This window comes from Argiope bruennichi, chromosome 1 (assembly GCF_947563725.1).
Source record: "Argiope bruennichi chromosome 1, qqArgBrue1.1, whole genome shotgun sequence".
In the NCBI taxonomy this organism is placed as follows: domain Eukaryota; kingdom Metazoa; phylum Arthropoda; class Arachnida; order Araneae; family Araneidae; genus Argiope; species Argiope bruennichi.
Window position 1 is genome coordinate 87,365,359 of NC_079151.1, and position 12,417 is coordinate 87,377,775.

Sequence of the window (12,417 nt, forward strand, 5' to 3'; positions counted from 1 at the left end):
AAAGTTTTCTTTAATAAAAAGAGTTAAAAAAAAAAAGATGATTTCTATTAAATTTTCAAAATTTTTTCTTTTCTTTTCTTCTTCTTCTTCTTTTCTTCGTCCTGGGATATAATTTCTCGTGGTAGGCTTAGAATTCTAATTGACGAGGGAAGAAAGAATTTAAATTTCATGAAAACAGGAACAACATTCGAAAACTTTTTTTCTCCATTTATTTGAAAATCGAGAAAATATTTTTCAATTTGCATGCTAGATAGCTTATTTCGAACGATATCTTTTGTCAAGCGAGAATCTAAAAATTAAAATGTGTTGATTTATGCTATTATGACTTTCATATGACTTCATTTGAAAGTCAATGGTCACATGAATTTCAAAAGGCAGTCGATAGATTAGCGGTAGTTAATTTTCATTACAATTAAACGTTTGATTCATGTTTGTAAAATAGAAATCCAGGAATTAAATTCTATTTTTTTTCTATCTCTAGAATGCAAATAACGTATCTTTTGTGGGGGAATGAGATAAAATGTAAAATTGTATAGCATGCAATTACATTCTCACACAAAATAACTTGAAAGAGTTAGTAGTAATTTTTTCAATATCTACAATTTTAATACCCATTTATTTCATTTGTATTAAGTTTCATATAAGTAAAGATGGATTTTCGGAATTGCTTTTTCGCTCACTTCCACATGAGTTCTCAAATTTTTATACTTCTGTGCCCCTGACAATAAACTATTTTAATATTTTCAAAAATAATTTTCAGTAATAAATAAAAATTTAATTAAATTTCAAATAAGTAAAACAGATACGAGCAGGGCTACCTGATCAATCTGAAATACATAAAACACATACGAGCGGGATCCCCTGTTTGTAAATTAAGAAAAAAAAAATGCAATTTTAGATTGCAATATATTTTTAATAAATAATTATACATCAATGAATAGCAAGTAGGAAATGTTTAAAATATAAATTGACTCTACCTTTTAGTGCATTAATAAAATTGTGTTTCTAAAAACTGTTTTTTATAAAGTTATTTCTTGGTCTTTATGTAGTTTATAATATAGTACGAAAAGTGATCGTGCTAGTAATATAATAAAATAAAAGTTAAAGCGAGCAGTACAATAATATTTTGTAAAATAATTCGTTTTTACTAATATGACTTTATTATGAAAGGTCTTCTTTTATCAATGTAGCTGACGAACTCTTCTGTTATACGTCTGTTTAAGGAAATAAGTAAACGTTTAGCAATTTTTCTCCCAAATTTCATAAAAACAAATTAAGTAAATTTTATTGTTTTCTTGGTTAGATATTCTTTTTCGATAATCAGTAAGTATTTAACAAAAATTTCTCTGAAGAGCAATATCGAATTTTTCCTGAAAATTTTAAGTCTTTTTTCCTCCTTCTAAGAATGTGGAGCGAAAATGAAATATGGAAAAGAAATGAATCTGAGTTTTTTTTAAAATATTAGATAATATGTTTAATAAATCAAAATTTAATGTATTAGCTTTGCTTAAATGCGTGATGTTAGTTTATATGATTTTTATTTCCCCCTCACTTTCTTCTTGTTATGAACAAAATGACTTATTTCGTGTTTTTGATATCATTAAAGATCATAAATATTTAATTGTATTTTATCTGTAAAACTAAACGCATCGATTTAATGCTTTCAGATATTTCATCTCTCCTAATTAAAAAACTATACCACAAAATCTATAAGCTCAATTCATTTTTTAAGCATTTACGTCAGTTTCAAACAGATGTTGTCAGTGGAATTTATTAGCTATTTCATTACTATAAAAATTATATGTATTTTTGGCCATGAGTTCCAGAAATTATTTTATGCAAATAATAAAATCTCGATCACATTTATATACTCCAGACATTATTAATTTTATTTTATAAGTCAGAATTTTAATAAATTTTCAGCATATAAAAAATGTCCGGAAAAAGTGGCATGTCAAAAACAGGTGGAGTTTTTAAACTTTAATTTATCTGTACAACATTTTATGCTGTTTCAAGATGAGTAGAAATGAAAATCTTGCCTACTGGATTTTCAGTTCATAACATTTAAATAATGAATTGGTAGCTGGAGGTAGAATATCCTCTAGACATTATTAATTCTGTGTCAGCATTTTAATAAATTTTCATCATATAAAAAATGTCCGGAAAAAGTGGCATGTCACAAATAGTTGGATTTTTTAAAACAATTTATCTGTACAACATTTTATGTTGTTTGTGGATGAGTAGAAATGAAAAATCTTGCCTACTGGATTTTCAGTTCATAATATTTAAATAGTGAATTGGTAGCGGATAAATGATGGAAAACCGAAATTATATTACTAGCAACAATTTTACAATCATCGAAAAATTTCTAATGACGCACAAATACATTATCAATAAGTAGTTTTAATTTACAAACACTGAACAAATTCTGATGCATGAGCAAATATCTTCTTTATTAATGGAATTCTAAATTTATTTCTGAATAAGATAGGTGAGAACTTTAATGAATTTAATGACACAAAAAAGTTCTTCTTCGTAATATTTATATAAATAGATAATGGTTTATTCTCACATGCTGTTAGCTTTTGTCAGATGTCAGCATTTTTAAAAGAAAAAAATTTTTTTTGCCCTGAAATTTATTTTGCTTTGTAAAAGTGGTGGATGCGGCAATGAAGGAAAACAGCCTTCAAATAAAGGTCATAAGCTTTGTGATTAAACCTATACACTTTTAACTTTCTATGCTTATTAAAATTAATTTATAAGTATTCTAATTATTTATTTAATTATTTATATTATTTTTTATTGAACTTAAATGTTAAATATCATAGATATTTTAAAAAAGAAATATTTAATTTTTCTATTAATTATTGCGATCTTCTGAGATCTCAAGAAATTTTGAAGCGGTATTATTATTAAAATCATAAATAACTTACCTCTAAGAGTAAAAACGTGTTAAGGATCTATAAATATATTCAATTTTGCCCCAAGCAACAAGAGGTGCTTAATTCAAGTGGAGAGTTCAGCGGTCACTGTGTAAGTATATTGCTGTCTCGTGTTGTACTAGAATATATGAGGTGCAATAAATATAAAAGAGGCCACTCCCTCAATGTGATTGGTTGATCAACTGATGTCACGAGGGCCTGTAAAAACTAGAAAAAAGAAAACTGGATGTTGGCCCTTTAATCTTCTTTTTTTTTCGCTTGTAATAAACGAGCAGCTAACTAGATAGATATCCAGTTGTTTTATCTCGTTAAATAAAGAAGGATCTTTTAAGGCTAAAGGATAAATTAATATTTCGGTATGTTTGACATTCATTGATGTGAGCAGTTTTATTGTAAAAAATGATAAATATATAAATTTGTTGTTTAAATTTTCTATCTGTTAAATATTCTCATCAGGATTCTATCCTCCTAATTTTTTTCCTGAAAAATATGATTCACAAACATCTAACCTAGGAAAGAAAGGAATGTATCTGTTTTTATTTTAAATTTATTTTTGCACTCCATCTTTTTTTCATTTTGTTTATTTGTTTATTCTATTATTTCTTTTCTATTATTTAACATCATTTGATTTTATTTACTTGCTCTATTACTTTTTAAAACTTTTTCTCCTAATAATTTCATTTTTAAATTTAAACCAAATGTTCTGTTTCCCATAATGTTGGATCTGTATGTCCGTTAGAGCATGTCAAATTACCAATCAAAGAATTACTTTGCATGTACTGATAAAAATAACTTTTTAATTAACACCGATTTAAACAAAAATACATTTGATGTACGTTCAGTGAGAGGAAATGTTGCATATTTTGAAACGTTAAAAAATACTTTGTTTAAAACGATGTTTCTGAGATATTTTATAGTTTTTCATCTGAATTTGAATAAATGTATAAATAATTAATTTCACATAATTGAAATGAGTTCATTAAAGTGAAAAATATTTCACTTGACTCTGAGATCCAAAGATATAGCAAAGACTTTGTGAGGACTCATTTCCATCAGTGCTTTGAAAGAAAATTTTACAAAATTTCAAAGAAAAGGTTTTAGTTTAGTGTTTAATTTGATTAATTGTTATCTGATTTGATCAATAAATTATTCAATAATATATGGAGAAGTAGAAAAGATGGGATTAGGATGATGATAATAATAATTGATCCTTTGTTCACAATTTGATTCTTGTAGTAAATTATTTGTCTTTCCATTTATTATAAAATGACCTAATCTTGTATTGTACCTAGTTGGATAAATTTCTATTTTATATAGTTTTGCTATTTTAAAATAATAATGCAAAAATGCCCTCTTGCAGGGGAAGGTGATTCTGATCTTAGAGAAAAATGACTATCTTAATAAAAACTTTTTTTAGAAATATATATATGACAGAACATTAATTAATTAAACAGTGTTAAATACGTTTTTCGGAGTTGCTTGTATTAAAAGGTTATTGCGTCCAAAAGTCCTGTTTAAAAATAAAATAATATGGATAAAAGTCTTTCACCATCAAATATTGAACAGAAATTTTTCTTCAGATTTTGTGTCGCCCTGAATGGTTTTTGAAGGGCCAAAATAGATTTCGCAGCATGCAAGAACTGCACTGCACTTTCTTAGGAAATTTCAGCTCGTTTCATGAGTGTCAGAAAACCAATTCCAATTTCTATTTAAAAAAATTCTTCTTTTTGTTTTTACATCTCGAGTGTCTCACTTTGTTTTGCTTTAAATTTTAGTGTTGTAACTTATGTGTTTCCTTTGAAATTAGCATGCCTTCCAAGACTGAAAATATACCTACAAGGCTATGCTACTTACAGTATAATTTGGAAAAGTCTGTGGATATATTGATCAAAGAATGTGAAAAACCAAATAATAAATGTATTATATAAATGCCAAACAGAAAACTTAAAGAAGCACTTGAGGCAAGAATACGAAGTTATCAACTTACTCCGGTAATTTTTGTTCTGATTGGATTGATTTTTTTGATAAGTTAACAAAGAATAAGATATAAAAAAGTAACTGTGGAAAATATTTTGTCAGAGGTAAACACGTATAAAAAGTAATAAATATATTCTCTGCCAGTCAGCGTTACATATCTTGAAAATTACAACACATTAATAAAAATATATGAACATTATTTAACAAACAATGAAATGAAGGTAGTGGCTTCATTGTGTGATTCTTTTAGTGTCTAGCAGTGTAGAGTGCTAACAGTGTCCGTAAAGTAATGAACTTTGGATTCTTTACTTCTATCTTTCATTCTTTAGCTTCTATCCCTGGTCAATTTGCTTCGATATCCCCTATATAATTCTTTTGCTCTTTTGCATCTATCTAATAACACACAAAGTGTATCGACACATTTCTTTATTCAAACATATTTTCTTGTTCACACAATGAAAAGTTTAGTTATAAAATTTTGCGTTTTTAAGCATGTTTTTGGGATTCTAGAGTATCGAAATTAAAATGCATTGGATAAAGGGAATAATTTATATTTAGCAGTTTTCAGCTGAGTTCTTCAAAATAAAGCGTTGAAAGAAAGTATTTCATTTTAAGGAATTTATCGCAAATTTATCAAAAAGAAATGGAGGGGAAGAAGACAAATGAACCTTAATGATAAAATGGATGATAGAGCAAGGTTTGACTGGAATAAGAACGGTATTTTGCTATCAATACCGGTCGCTTGCATATAAACTAAAAATATTCATTAGAACTATTCCTATTTTAATGGCCTGGATTAAAAAATGATTAATTGAAAGTCAATGCAATCAAATTAAAAAATAAAAATTCTTCAAGTTTTTTCCGAAACTAATCAGTGATTTTGAGCATTAATAAATAAATTTGTTTAATAAATTAAGAAATATACTAAAATTTCGAGTCAAATTGCAGAAATAGATGTCGAATGCTTGTATGTATGGTTGCAATGCGTATTTCGATACTGTACCTCATATCTACTATTTCTGAAATTACTTTAAACCAGACCTATTCGTCTCAACATAAGTTATATAGTTGTTTAATGAATTAAATTTTAATACAGATGATTAGAAATTAATGAATCCAATTTGATATAATTCTGGCAAAATCATGAACGTACTTTCTGCTCTTTAATATAAAAAGATTTGTGAAAAAATAAGAATAATAAGCATTCAATTCACTTAAATTTCGCAACACACTCTGCCGTACAAACCAAATATTTAATTTGATTTTAATCAATGCAGATTTTAACTACATGAATATAGATTAGCCAAAAGTGTCGAAGTTTTTACGCCGATTTTCTTGGAAACTTGCTTCTTAGACTGGAAACAGTAATGATATCAAAGCCTTTACTATATTTAAAAAAATCACAATATTAAGATTCTTGTCTGATTTCCCTTAATAATTATTATTTTTTATTCATTTATTCATTTTATTCATACGCAAGAATTATAACAACAGCAGATAACAAATAATTTTTTAAAATTTTGCTATAACTTTGGGATTTTTAAATATATCTATAATCATCTAGTTATGTATTTTTATACTATCAATCTAATCACTGATTTCTTAAGATTTTTTAATTAAATAATAATTTTGTTGTTTCTTTACTTATATAATTATGACACAATGAAGAATCATGACACAGCGGAACTAAATTTCACTAAATACAGATAGGGGATTTATTTATTAATAGAATTTGATTAATTTTTTTAAAAAAACCATCCATTCACATTGATTTGAAGCTTCTTTTCTTTAGTCACATAGAAAAAAATAAGAAAATCTCGAAAAAATTAAATTATTTTCTTATTTGCATTATTATTAATAAAACTTCTCTTTTCTAGAAAAAAATACTGTACAAAACCAATCACACTGAATATACTTCTTGTCAATAGTATTATCATATATTAATAGCAGATCGTCAGTTTCTGTCAATTTTTTTGCTACAATTAAATTTATTACTATTCACGTTTTACTTGGCGTTTGAAAACAAGCTTGATTCAAAAATGCAAATAAAAGTACATGACTAATATTTTATTTCAGTGCAAGTAATCAAGTTATAAAAATTTGTGTCCTAAAAATTGCCACTCTATATAGCAGGTGAAAATTCCGAACATTCAGTTTCGAAAGGTGCATCTAACATGTGGAATTTTAAATGGGGGAAAACTTATCCAGTATGCTCGATGACAGTTCGCAGCTCTAAGTTATGGACTGGCTTATTGCATAGAATGTGGCGAGTGTTAATTTTGCAGTTGGCGTAATGCAAATTTCGATCACATGATGTCTTCATAAATTAACCCTATAACTAATATTCTAGGCCTGCGCTTTACATGGATTACAATGCTTTTGAATTGCCCGATGCTTAAATTGGTGCTAACCTAACTTCAGCAGGTTGTAATTTGGATGCAAGTTATAACTCGAATTGGCAGAAAAGTGTTAAACTTGTTTTTTTGTTTCATGGATTTAGCATACTATTTTGTTTCTCATTTCCATATGACCGATTAATCTCCTACGAAAGGAGTAGAATTATTTTTCATTAGATTTCAGTACTAGATTGTGATTTTATCGATTAATATTTCGAAACTCTTTTATATTTACCCCGTAAGATTTCATAAAAATATGATAGTTTTTAAATTGAAGAGTTCTTGTCACTTCAAAGAATGATTTCGGTTGCATAAGAAATTTTTAATTCTTTTCATAGATATAGGGAGTATCTTATAGCCTATATAAGTTGTTTCGAATACGTTGTACTTTTATATGATTTGCTTAAGGCTGACAATATTCTAGTACACTTATGGTCCCGATATGATTTATTAATAAGCACTTATCAAGTACTAAATACACTTTTTTACCATTCTCAAAACCATTATAATATGCTGCTGTCTGCGAAATCCCATGTTTTTACTTTCTTGTATGCTAAATATAGAGAAAGCCTTGCCATGGTCAAAAAATTAATGGTTATTAAGACATATTTTTCGACTTGCGCTTTTCTATAACAAAGATAAAGCAAAAAAAGAATTTTTTTTGAGATACACTGATGAAATTTGGTTATATGCTAAATTTCATCTGTTTGTCTTTCTGATCTTTACTCCAAATTTGCATATTTCTATCAAATTTTGAGTGAAATTCGTTCTGCGGAAGTCTGTCTGTCTTTCTGAATATAAGTTAACCCGATAACTACAAAATGAAGATAGCTAGATGAATAAATTTTGCCACACAGATTTAAAATCTAAATTGTAAATTTCTATCAAATTTGAAATAAAATCTGTCAAGAAGTTGATTTCCTGATTAACTTTATTTTCACTAGTATGTAAACGCGATAATTAAAAACTCATTGTTTTAAAAAAATGCATTTTGGCATGTGATTTTGTGACTAGTATTGTAGTCATCTGCCGAATTTTGTTTTTTATGGATTGGAAACGTCTGTAATAACGGAAATTCTTGTTATTAAACGTCAGGTATTAATCGCCAAATAAATTCATTAAAAGTACTGAATTTACTGGAAAAATCAATATTTGGTAACTATTGTGTGTCAATGCCATGTAAGACATTCCCTGATTTTCCCGAGGTCTACAGTTTTATGAACAGGTGGGAAATAACACTTTTATCAGAGAATATATGAGGAAATCTCGAGGTGATCAATCTCCCGATCATAATTTATTATATTCTGAACGACAATATTAAAAATTCTTTTTAACTTTTGAAATAAGTGAATATTATCCTAAAGCAGGATACATGTTAGCTTCGCCAAAACTAGATAAAAGCTTTAAAACAATGCCTTAAAAGCTTTGCAAACTTAATAATCAGATAAACATTTTCAGCTGTTAATTAATCAGAATTTAAAAGTTGTTTATAAATTTAAAGTACCGATTAAATAAGGAAATCAATATGTCAGATTTCTTTGATAAAAGCAACCTCATTTAAATGAAGGAAGATATTAAAACGTTACTTATGTCCAATTATAAAAGGGAAACAACAAACATCCGAGTCAAAATATTTAAGACGCAATGAGTCCAGAGACAGACAATCAATTAAAATGTGTTAGATAGTTATGCCATTGCCACAGCGGCTGCAAGTCGGCGACGGTTGTTTAGAACAGTACATGTTTATAAGCTATTCGGGAAGGTCCATTATGCAAATATATCGATCTCCGAATCACATGGCAAAGGGAGAAAAACCAAGGTTGAATGAAAGGTTTGAAACTGTATAGTTTGTTTTCAGACTCAAGATTCCATTGACCCTACAAGCTCCGGAGAAGTCATTTACGAATTCAAAATAATACATCAATTTTTGGGATGTTCTGCTTGTAGAAATTGTTTACTTCTTTTGCATCAATATCTGCTCTGCCATTTCTATGGATATCCACATGAGAAGGAATCCAACAGAAAAGAATTTCCAAATCATTTTGGAAATAAATGATTATTCGAAAATATATGTATGATCCTGTGACGCCAATTAGGATTTGAAGTAACTCCAAGAACCATTATTGCCTTTTATAAACTTATCCCTTACAATATATTGAAAAAGCCAAATATATAACCATGATATTCGAGGAAAAGACTAAAATATATACGTGCAATTTTTGAATGATAATAGTATTGTCAGAAGCAAACGAACGGACAACACGAGACTCGATCTTGAAACTATCTGTATATATAGGAATGTAGTCAGTGTGTTTTTATAAATATTGTGTTTGAAAGTAATATAAAAAAGAATTCTGAAACAAGGTAATTGTTTTTATGATCATTCACTTTTTTCACTGTGTTTAATGAAATATAAACGAAAAATCAACTAATGTGCAGTAGTAAGTTAAATTTCATATTTTTTTTTAAAGTTCTAGACAGCACCATATACAACAGTTGCTATTGAAGAATTTTGTAATAGTAACAGTTTGGGGTGCCACGTGCATGGCAATAAATGGAATAATATTGTGTAGCGTATCTCCCTAGGCAAATATATATCTTTACTCTATCACTTTAAAAGAATTAAATGTGTAGCTTTTCTCTAGATCTTTCTTTCTTTCATAGCTTTTCTCTCAAATCCATGTGCAAAGTGATTTATCAAAATCCAGTAATTTATCAAAATCCAGTGTAGCCAGTAACTAGGGTGAGGCAAGTAAGCAAGAGTCCTGGACACCACAACAAATGTGTAAAAAATTGAAAAATCAGTTGCATTTAATAAAAAAGTATTGTTTAAAAAAACTGCTATTGGTGATAGTCTTTTACTTTGAACCAAGTAAATTTTTTTAAAATTTTAATTTATTTTTTGATTGTTTGAAGCAGTTAATGCGTTAACCGTATCAAAAATTACATTATTTTAATAACTGCTTGAGATTTCAAATCGAAACTAATGCATCTAATTTGATTAGTGAAACTGTTGAATGTCGATAGTGGATATATCGTATCAGCTATTTCAGTATTATTCTTTAGGTTTAATTTCAATTTAAAGTTTAGGGAACTTTTTATAACTATGTAAAGTGCAGTTTCAAAGAGGGATATAGTTGTATTGATTTCTCCTTACGCGCCGTTTCATGAAAACACACTTCTGGTTGTAACTAGTTTGTGGTTTGTCATTTAGCTACACATAAAAAGTTTATTCACTACTTCAGTATGGACTAAAATTTCTTAGTTGTTTCTAATATCAAATTTTAAAATAGTAGCAGATAATTTCTGAGCAGAGTTTTCAAAATTATTTTTGTTAGCTGGTCCTTCATTTGAAATAGTATTCCCTAAATTTTTAATCTAAATATTTTTGTTAATATTTGTGTTGTTAATAATTTGAAAAGTAAGCCTATAGAATTTTAAATTATTTTCTGTATTTTAATATGACAATCTTGCTTTCAATGATATTTTAAGGGTATTTTAATGTTTCAAAGAATGTGTTTACATTGTATGCTGGGGCAATATATGTTTCTTGCTAATGTTGGTGGACTGATGGTTCCCCCTCCTTCAATTTGCAATAAATACTTATTTCAAATCGAAGATATACAGCTCATTTTCGGGTTGGCTTAAAAACTAAACATTCATATGTTATCGTTTTTGCTGAATTTGATACAAAAGGATTGACCGAGAGAGGTTAATGACTGTATAAATCGAATACAAGTTGATTTTCACTTTCAGAAAATGTTGATTCCTCCCATACTGAAATATTTGCTAAATCATGATTCATTAATATGTACCAGTATAAGTTGAAAAAGTAATAAAGGTTCATTACTTTCGTTAGTGCAGTTTGTCTCTGGTAATATAGAAAAAAAATTTAAAGAACAAGACTATTCGGTATGCAGTGCTCTGAAAAGTTTTTTATTGAAGCCTTAAAAAAATAAGCGGAGAGATTTTCCTTCCATTTGTTCGTTCATTTTTCTCTTTATTTTCGTCTTCCATAAAGTTGTTCCACCATGAAGTCCAGTTTCTCTTGATCTTTTCTCAACAGCAGCGCGTCGACGCACTGCGTGAAGTATTCATTTTTGAAGCAGTTGGATCTGTAAAATAATAGTAATGATGAAAACAACTCAACTATAAAATTTTATTTTCAAATTATATAATGTTAATTTAAAGAAGAAAAAAAGATACAACAATATTGAGATTCAAGGTAATTTGTTAAGATATTTCAAATTTTAATGATAAAAATTAATCAATTTCATTTATAGTAAACTCATTAACTAACACAGTAGAATATTTGTCCTGTCGATACTGCTATGTTCAGTGGTGGCGGGGTGGTTGGCTGTACACAACAACAACAACAGGTGAAGGCAAGTTTTGAACTATAGATAAGAAATTCATCGAATGTGAAATTTGTATTAGAATTGGCTGAAAATTTGATCATGAGACAAAATTCTTTTATATTAATCAAAATTGTGTTAATTGAATAAATAGACTTCAAAATATAAGTATTAAAATTATTTGGCAGAGGGGAGTTTTGTCGTTTTTATTTAAATCAAGATGTAAAAAAGGACGCGAATAAGTGAGTTGAAAATTAAGATGAGTTAAAAATAAAATATGGGGAATTGCTAAACTATTTAAATTTCAAAATTTTAAAAGATGAGATAAAGAAAACTCAGTACTTAATACACAAAGAAATATTTCAGCTCACTGGGATAAAAATAAATAAAATAAAGATAATATTGTAAAAAAAAAAAAATGTGACATTTTCGTACGAAAATTTAATAAGAATTCCCTTTACTTATCATATTGTTTTCCACTTGCTTTTATGTCTTTTAGTTAAATAAATGTAGAATAACTTATAATTTATTATGAAACTATAATTACTTTTAATAAACTCTCGGATTCTATTTTTCATAATAATTATTAAACTATTAATTAATTTTGTAAAATAAATATGAACTGTTCTTCCTATATTATATTAATTTCAAATTGTTTAAACAAGAGATCAACTTAATTTTACATCTAATTTTGTCCACATACTTTTGAACTAGAAAAAAAGTATAAAGCAAAGAACGTTTGGAAAA